We start from the raw sequence: 7,500 nt of genomic DNA on the forward strand, positions 1-7,500 counted from the left end.
TGTCATGATCGAAAAAGTTTCTCATTTTTAATCACGTTATTCAAAATGAATTTGTATATCAACGTCTTAATGTCAGGTGCCGATGATGTCATACACATATCGCATAACCAAGAACGCATAGTAATATCAAACAGGGTTATTAATAACCTCAAACCAGCGTGCCGATTGTGATAAAGTGGAATCGATTACGTCATTATCTGAGACACGAAGTAATATCACGCAGCTTCTGGAATGTAAGGTGGGACTGGATTTAATTTAGGGTTTATTCCGTGCGATTAATCATGACTAAATACCCGAAGATTAGATAGCGTTTCATAAGGAAACTTTATACTGTGTGGAAATAAAAATGAAATGGTTCGACGGAAACAAAAAGAGTAAAACGGGGGAGACAAAAGACGAAAGTGGAAACCCAGTTTCTCTCGTTCAGACTTCATCGCGTGATTGCATAAGGCTGGTAAATCTCCTTATCGTTGTCGAGGATTAATGACTAAAGATGTCTGGGTAATTAAGTGCTTAGCAGCTGGCTTGTTAACTCCGGGCTAATTGGGAATCTGCGAGAGCAATCTGCAACACGCGTGGAACCAGGCTGCAGCAAAGACAAAAAGGAAAGAGTGAGAGAAAGTCTCGGTCAAAAATCCACGGGATTGAGGAGGATTATTACATCATCGTTTACAGTCGCAGAGAAAAAAGTTATTTCTTTCAATGGCAATATTTTATATACATTTTTCGTTTTTATTCTATTACACAAAAGCAACAACTTTATTTTTCTTTTTCTTTCTCTAATCTGGTCGATCTGCTTTTTAACAGAAGAGCAGTAACTTTATTTTACTATTACTGTTACATATCAATCTATTTATCCATTCATCTATCTATCTCTCACATTCTCACTCTCGCGATCCCTATCTCTCCCTTCTTCCTCCCTTCCTCCAATACCCTCCTTCGCTCCCTCTCCCTCCCTCCCTCCTTCCCCCTCCTTCACCCCTCCCATCCCCTATTTCCTCCCACGCCCCCCCACCTTCTCCTGCCCTTCTAAACTCGGAAAAAGTAGCTCCTTCCCGATGCGAGGAAGGCCCAGCGAACGGCCGCCGGATATATGACTGCCATCATCCGGCGCCGAAGGAGATCAACAGTCTGTAAGGGCAAGTAATGTAGTCCGGACAAATAACTCAGATCTTTGCCTCCTTTACCGGTTCCCGCGGGGCCATAGAGAGACCGCTGCGTTTTTGTTTTATTTTCTGTCTATCCTTCTGCGTCGCCATCTCCCTTTCTTTATTGTATTTTTGTTTTGTTTCCCATTGTGTATATTTATGCTTGTTTATCATAAACAGCTATTTGGAACTTATTTAATTTCCCTAATAAATGAGACAACTGGAAGCTCACACGTGCACAGTACATATGAGTGTGTGTGTGAAAGAGAGAAAAAGAGAGTGAAAGAGAGAGAGAGAGAGAGAGAGAGAGAGAGAGAGAGAGAGAGAGAGAGAGAGAGAGAGAGAGAGAGAGAGAGAGAGAGAGAGAGAGAGAGAGAGCCTATACGAAAAATGGTCCATACCTATCTTTACTTTACTGGAAGAAAGGACGAGAATAAGAAGTATCTTTTTACGACTCGAGCCTGTAGAAATGTAGCTGTGCGTATGGTCCGCACGCCAGACCATAGGCCTACCGTTTAAAGACTTGAAGGATGAGGGGGTGAGGGGAGGCATGGGGAAAGGGTACGGAGAGGAAAAGAGGGGAATAGGGGGAGCGACAGGGAAGGCAGAGGGAAGGAAAGGAGGGGACACGTGTGGAGGAGAAGGGAGAGAGAAAAAGGTGGGGGGCAAGAGTAAAATGACGGGAGAATAAGGGGGAAACAGAGGAGAGGGCACAGGATAAGAGGGAAGGAGAGGGAGGAGACGGAGGAGGAGAAACAAAGGGGGGATAATGGGGAAGAGGCGGTCCAGATCATGCTGCTTATCCTCTCCTTATCCTCCTTGCCCCTCCGGAGTCCTACCGATGCTTAAGCCGCTAGATGGCTCTGTCGACAGGCCATTCCACGCCCCACTGGCTTTCGTGTTTTGTCTATGGAAGCGAGTGTCAGTTCTTAATTTTTCTTCCCCCTCTGTGTGTGTGTGTGTGTGTTTTGACTGAGGTGTTTGTCTGTTGGTGTGTCTGCTTGTTTTTGTTCTTTGTGTGTGTACGTGCGTGCGTTAGTTTACGATAGCGACTGTTCGTGTATATTCGTAAGTTTGTGCATTCCCGTATAACACCCCCAACACAATCATATATTCCCCTTAAAGAAAGAAAGAAAGAAAGAAAAAAAAACATTCTAACCAGTCTACAGCTTTACCTCTTACACGCTGGCACCAAAACTCGAAAAGCTACCTGGGTTTCAAAATATCTCCCACACATAAATGCCAATCTGGACGAATGCCCTTCCCTCCCTCCCAGACCTACCCCCCACCACTCCCACCTTCCCTTGTTGGCCTCCCCATCCCTTGCAATCCCCCCGCCCCCTGCCCCAGTTCCCTTCAGGTGATCCGAGTAAATTGCAAGCTGGGAAGGGCGCCTAACAAGCCAGTTCAGCGGCAATATGGTCTCGCTGATCCGTGCTTGTTGGGTCGTTTGCGTTGACGTTCTTATGGAAAGTGACATGAACTTTATATACACGCATGGATACGCATTTATGTGTTGGGAGATAGATGGATGCATAGATATGCGTGTTGTGTAAATGTGTGTTTGTGTGTGTGTGTGTGTGTGTGTGTGTGTGTGTGTGTGTGTGTGTGTGTGTGTGTATGTGTGTGTGTGTGTGTTTATGTGTATGTATGTGGATGCATGTGTGTTTATGTGTTTGTGTGTGTGTGTGCTTATGTGTATATGTGTGTGTCTATGAATGTATGTAATAGCTGAATGTATACGTACGCGGGTGTTTATATGCAATCATTTAAGTATGTATACATTAACTGTATGTTTTTGTTTGCAGGTGTGAATACAACATATGGCTTACGATAATCACTTCTCTCCGTTCAACGTCTCCATTATTGGCATTCTCTTTGTTTACACTCTTTATTGTTTCCTCTCTTTGTAAGTCGATCCAGAAACGCCAGTTGCACCGTATGCTGAATGCTACACAGAGGCGGGCATATCAATAAGACAGTTGTTCTTGAAGTAAATTGATTTCACTTTGATGGTGCTTTGAATGCATTTAGTTAATGATGGATTTAGATTAATGTTTTATCTGCCATGGGCCTATGTTTCTTTGGTGTTATTTTTATTACTTTACCTAGTGTAAGTGTGGATTTCTCGTGCTCTTGTGGGATCTTTGTTTTGAGTGTGTATGTATGGGTGTGTTTGGTGAGTTGAGGGTGTGTGTGTGTGTGTGTGTGTGTGTGTGTGTGTGTGTGTGTGTGTGTGTGTGTGTGTGTGTGTGTTTGTGTGTGTGTGTGTGTCTGCGTGCGTGTGTGTAGTGTGATGGATCACTCCCTTCGTATGTTCACACGTGTTTCTCCATAACTACATTCGTAATATTCTTGCACGCAACAATTTTAGATGACAGATGAAGGGGAAAGACACACAGGTGCTGATTCATAAGCACTGTGATTTGTACGCACGTGTACAGACACAGGTATTGGCTTGGCGAGGCTGCCATTAGTCATGCACGCGAGGTGACAGCTGCTTCTCCAATTAATCCTTGCAACACAGCAACGACTTAGCAACACCTGTTAACGTACATAAAAGTAATTAGTGTGCACACAGTTCTCAGAAGTGTGGATAACGGGAGGTACACCGACGGCCAGGAGACAGGATCGTAGGAGAAATCCATTTTTTTTCGCAGTAAAGAGATCGTTAAGGAAGCGAAATGGAAAGATATGAAGCAGCTGAATTTATGCTTCTTGTTGGATAGTAGTTTGAATTCGCAATGACTCACTGGCTGATTTTCGTGGAGTGTGGGGTTGTTTCAATTATTTGTTATCGAAGGATCTGCTTGAATACACACTAACAACCGAAAACAAACAAACACACACACACACACACACACACACACACACACACACACACACACACACACACACACACACACACACACACACACACACACACACACACACACACACACACACACACACGCAACCCTCACACCTGCGACTCATCCATACACTATAGCAGGCACCCCACCCCTTTGTACACACATTTACATCTCATCGCGAGCGCAGCCAAGCTAGATACCATAGACTCCTACGCGAGCCTACACACTGACAGCGCTGATGATCTGCGCGCGGTAGTGAACTTGCGGGATTTCGACGCTGAGGCTCGTTGGCTAGTTCGTAAATTTCCTAGACTCGCGTGTTGGGAAGGAAGAGGAAAAAGAGAAACTATTCGGGTGAGAATAAGAGAGGCATTCGGGGCCAGCGCTCTGAATCTATTCCCGGGAAGTTTGCGAATTTCTGTGGCGTTTTCCGATTCAGGCGAACGCTGATAAACCGCGGGAGGGAAAGAAATGCATGCGGGATTGTTCGACCTATACAGGGGCGGATAGAGAGAGAGAAAGAGAGAGAGAGAGAGAGAGAGAGAGAGAGAGAGAGAGAGAGAGAGAGAGAGAGAGAGAGAGAGAGAGAGAGAGGGAGGGAGAGAGAGGGGAAGAGAGAGACAGTGAGAAGAAAAAGAGAGAGAGAAAGGAAGAGAAAGGCAGAGAGAGAGAAAGAGAAAAAAGAGAAAGGAAGAGAAAGAGAAGGAGAGAGAAAGAGAGAGAGACTAGTCATTTCACTTAGAAAACCCATGAGATAGTGATGGTGAGTTTCAGCAACATACAAATTTTCCCTCCTTTTCTTGCATAGAGGAAAGAGTTACACTGACCAGCTCCTAATACTGACGTAAGCGCACACCTACGTCATCCACTTGTGGGCGTGAGGGCGTGTGGGCGTGTTCCTATGTCAGCGCGCTTCTCTGTGCTCTCGCTTTGTGTTCGTATGAATTCGCTGTGTGATTTATGTGATAACATAAATATTGAGAGAGAAAGACACAGAGAGAGAGGGACAGAGAGAGGGAGGAAGATAGATAGATAAATAGATAGATAGATAGATAGAGAGAGAGAGAGAAAGAGAGAGAGGGGGGGAGGGGGGATGAGTAACTAGATAGAGGAGAGGGAGGGAGGGAGGGAGGGAGGGAGGGAGGGAGGGAGGGAGGGGGAGAGAGAGAGAGAGAGAGAGAGAGAGAGAGAGAGAGAGAGAGAGAGAGAGAGAGAGAGAGAGAGAGAGAGAGACAGAGACAGAGACAGAGAAGTAAATAGCTAGCTAGATAGACAGATAGAAAGAGAGAGAACAGATAAAAAACAACAACAACACAGGTTCCAAACAAAGCACTTTTCGAATCCCCAAAGCAGAATCGCCCGTGTTTCGAGCCTCCTCCTCCTGAGAAAACTCGCTAACGTCACTCGGGACTTTTATTCTCTCTGCCAAATCACTTCCTTTGAAATCCTCTTTTTTTCAAATACTATGGTAGTTTTTTTTTAATCTTTTGTTGTAACACATTTTTCATTCAGGTAATTCTCTTGGCGTGGATAATTCACTTGCAAATACAAAATGAATGTAAGATCGTTACTGCCGCTTAAATGCAAGGTATTCTGTGTAGCTGTGTCCTGGCTGAGAGTAACACATGGATTCTGTGTGTGTGTGTGTGTGTGTGTGTGTGTGTGTGTGTGTGTGTGTGTGTGTGTGTGTGTGTGTGTGTGTGTGTGTGTGTGTGTGTGTGTGTGTGTGTGTGTGTGTGTGTGTGTGTGTGTGCGTGTGCAAACATCGAGTACACAACAAAGCATCCCCCAGCCAGGGCCGAATCCCCGCCGCCGCTCCGAGATCAGAATGAAACAAGAAATAACGAGATCGGATCTGATCAGCGGCCTCGCCCACCGGCGGCGAAGTAGGCCTACCGACTCGCAAGATCGTCCAGGTCTAGAACGAGATAACAAAACTCGATTAAGGTGAAAGGTCACGCGACAGATTGCGGCTTGAGGTCATTAAGAAACAAAATAAAGGAACGAATGACCCTATTATCGCGTTACGACCATTACCATCTGCGGGAAACCGGTCAGCTGATTGGCAGACGTTAAATGTACACAGAAGCGCTTGGGACCTGCCTCCTAGTCTACCGTTATTTCTCTATCATTATCGTTATTATTATGATTATTGTTATTCTCACTGTTCCTATTCCTATTCCCTATCTTTGTTGTTACTATTACGACTACTACAACTGTCATAATGATCAGGGAGTTTCCTCTGTTGCCATAATCTTCCAAACTCTGTTGTTGTTTTTGTCCTGTTATTTGATACTTTGAACTTAAAAAACAAACTTGTATTCGACGATAACTTCAGTGAGGAGTGGATGAACAGGATGCAAACAAATTCCTCGTATTTCTTTCCATCCTTCTCTTCTCTCTTTCTCCTCCTGCTCCTCCTGTCTTTATTACAACTTTATGTGTTGTCCTCTCGCAGAAATCCCTTCCATAGTTGCTGTAGTAATGTCAATCCTATTATCTATTAAACAAGAGTGAGGGTCATTCTGAACAGCTTTTTGTACAGCCAACTAGTCCTAACTATTGTTTATAAATCCTTCAAGACGGTCTCTGGCGCCTTCTTAGGCATCTCATTAACTTGTTGTAGTCTCTCTTCTTGTAGCCTTGTAGTCCACCCCGTAGTTTCCCTTCCAGTAGCCTCCTGTTCTAGCAATTCACTTCTAATAGCCTTTCTCCCAGTGGCTTTCCTCCTAGCATCCTTAAGTAGTTCAGCTTACACTGATCTCGATTTTACTTTCTAGTAAGCGCCTTGTATTGGCTCGCTAGTAAGTCATCAAGTAGACTAGTCGTGATCCCTTTGTTAGAAATCTCTCCTATAGTAGCTTTAAGTGAAACCTTCGAGTAGTCTAGCGAACAGGTTCAGGAATATCAAAATTCTAATGCATTTTTGTAGTTTGGCTGTATGGGCGCGTGGGAAGCGGAACCGATGTGGAGGGGATACTGAGTGGGCGGAAGGGGGGGGCGGGGTTGAAAGGTAGGGGAAGGGGCAAGCTAGGGGTAGGGGCTAGTATAGGGGTAGGGGCTAGGCTAGGGGTAGGGGGTAAGCTAGGGTTAGGATGGGTTATAGGTAGAGGGTAGGGGGAAGGAGGGAGTCGGAGGGGGGAGGGAGATTAGGAAGGCAGAGTAAGTGGCACTCCCTCAGCCGCACTTACCCCACCCCTCCCTCCTCCGCTCTCCCGCCACCTCCTCTCCCCTCTCCTACACACTTCCCCATCGTCCCCCCACCCCCATCCCCCACCCCTCCTTGCATCCACGCGGCATATGAATTTCGAAGCATTTTTCAATTTTTTTTTTTTCAGTGAAGCTTTTTTCCCATGAAGCTTTTTCGATGAAGCTTAAGGATTATCCTTCATGTATTTTCATTTTTATTATAATTGTAATTAGTACTAGTAGTATCACGGTTAGTATTAGTATTATTGATATTATTATTATTGCTATTATTATTATCATTCTCATTATTA

General features: G+C 44.9%; 1 protein-coding gene across 2 annotated transcripts in view; it reads right to left on the reverse strand.

Annotated features, from left to right (window-relative positions):
- Positions 1-7,500, reverse strand: part of LOC119577808 (neuropeptide F-like) — a 37,165-nt gene that overhangs the window by 8,881 nt on the left and 20,784 nt on the right. The window lies entirely within an intron of this gene.

The sequence above is a fragment of the Penaeus monodon genome, chromosome 10, assembly GCF_015228065.2.
Source record: "Penaeus monodon isolate SGIC_2016 chromosome 10, NSTDA_Pmon_1, whole genome shotgun sequence".
NCBI classification, from domain to species: Eukaryota; Metazoa; Arthropoda; class Malacostraca; order Decapoda; family Penaeidae; genus Penaeus; species Penaeus monodon.